Source organism: Zingiber officinale, chromosome 3B, assembly GCF_018446385.1.
Source record: "Zingiber officinale cultivar Zhangliang chromosome 3B, Zo_v1.1, whole genome shotgun sequence".
NCBI classification, from domain to species: Eukaryota; Viridiplantae; Streptophyta; class Magnoliopsida; order Zingiberales; family Zingiberaceae; genus Zingiber; species Zingiber officinale.
Window position 1 is genome coordinate 112,673,033 of NC_055991.1, and position 1,701 is coordinate 112,674,733.

A 1,701-nucleotide genomic window follows, 5' to 3' on the forward strand; every position below is an offset into this window, starting at 1 on the left:
CTTTTTCTATCTTTGATAGCATGAAGTGAGCAATGCTTTTACTATAAGAGTTTATGTATTGGCCTTGTTTTAGGATCTCTATACACTATGCCTATTTTTGATGGTTGATAACTCTAAAATAGTCATGATTCATAGAATTGGACTAGTACTTGTGCTTCTATGGTGACCTCTCAACTACATTTTGGTTACTAGATAAACTTAGATCATGTGAGCTCATTTGGAAAAAAAATTAATCCCCCCCCAAAAAATAAAAGTTTGTTCAAGTTTGGTATTTTGCAAACACTCAAAAAGAAAAAAAAAATTGATTGAAAAAAAAATAAGGGATAAAAAAATTGTTGTTGTGAGTGGAAACTAGCAATTCACCCCTTTGAGACCGAGTTAGGTTACTGGGGAAATTAATGCTATGTTTCTCTTGATACTGAGTATTCCTTTAAGACCTTGTGTAGATGATGCATAGCATTTTTTTTAGGGGAACGAACCTTGCGTGTGGCAGGTAAGTGCCTATCGCCTTAAGCATAAGGAACACAACTCTATGACGACTTGACTAGACTCAGGGATTGAAACTTGATAAATTTAGGCCACTTCACACTGAGCACGTAGGACTACTACTTAGGGCATACTTAAACTACTTTTGTATCTTGCTCACCAATGAAATCATTTGATAGAATTAGATTGACTTGCTAAAGATTATGATGCACTATTTAACTACATGAATCTAGATTGTGGGTTTTGCTTGAGGATAAACAAAGGTTTTAAGTCTGGGGGTGTGATGTACGTATATCTTATGATCATTTATACATATTTTGACGCACATTCACTTACTTTATTCACGTATATTCTATGCATGTTCACCTCTTTTAGTACATATTCATCATAAATACTCTTTTGTTCGGAGATCTGCTCTTTTGTGTGTTATATGATTGATAGGACGTGATTTGGAGTAAAAACGAAGCCTACATGAAGTCTAGAGCTTCCAGAGTATCACGGGCAGGTGAAAACTAAGTTTTCTTCATGTTCTGGCCGTGTAGAACCCACACGGCCGTGTGGAGACCGTGTGGGGGGCGTGTGAGGTTGTGTAGAATTTCTAGCACTGCAGACCAAAAGTAAAATGACCATAACTTTCTGCTCGGTTAGATTTATGAGTCGTTCCAAATATAAAAATGTAGATAACTTCAAGATATACAACTCTTATGAATACTCTAACCAGAGAAAACCAAGTCTTGAAGGTCTAAAGTTCGTTTCTATGAGACACGGCCTTGGCACACGGCCGTGTCAAATCCTGCACTGCACATGAAGAGTAAAACAACCATAACTTTGTGTTCCGTTCAGGTTTTAGGCTGTTCTTTATACCAAATTGTAACTAACTTCAAGATATACAACTTTCATATCATAAGGGGATCCATGAGCATGCTAGATTAAATTTTAAGCTTCCTTGAACCCTAGAATTGATCATGGCCGAAAGTTTCATGAAGAGGGAAATAAGCTCTAAACAACATACAAGCATAAATATCAAGCTAACTTCATATCATTTCATAAGGGGATCCATGAGCATGCTAGATTAAATTTTAAGCTTCCTTGAACCCTAGAATTGATCATGGCCGAAACTTCATGAAGAGGGAAATAAGTTCTAAACAACATACAAGCAAGAATATCAAGCTAACTTCATATCATATCATAAGGGGATCCATGAGCATGCTAGAT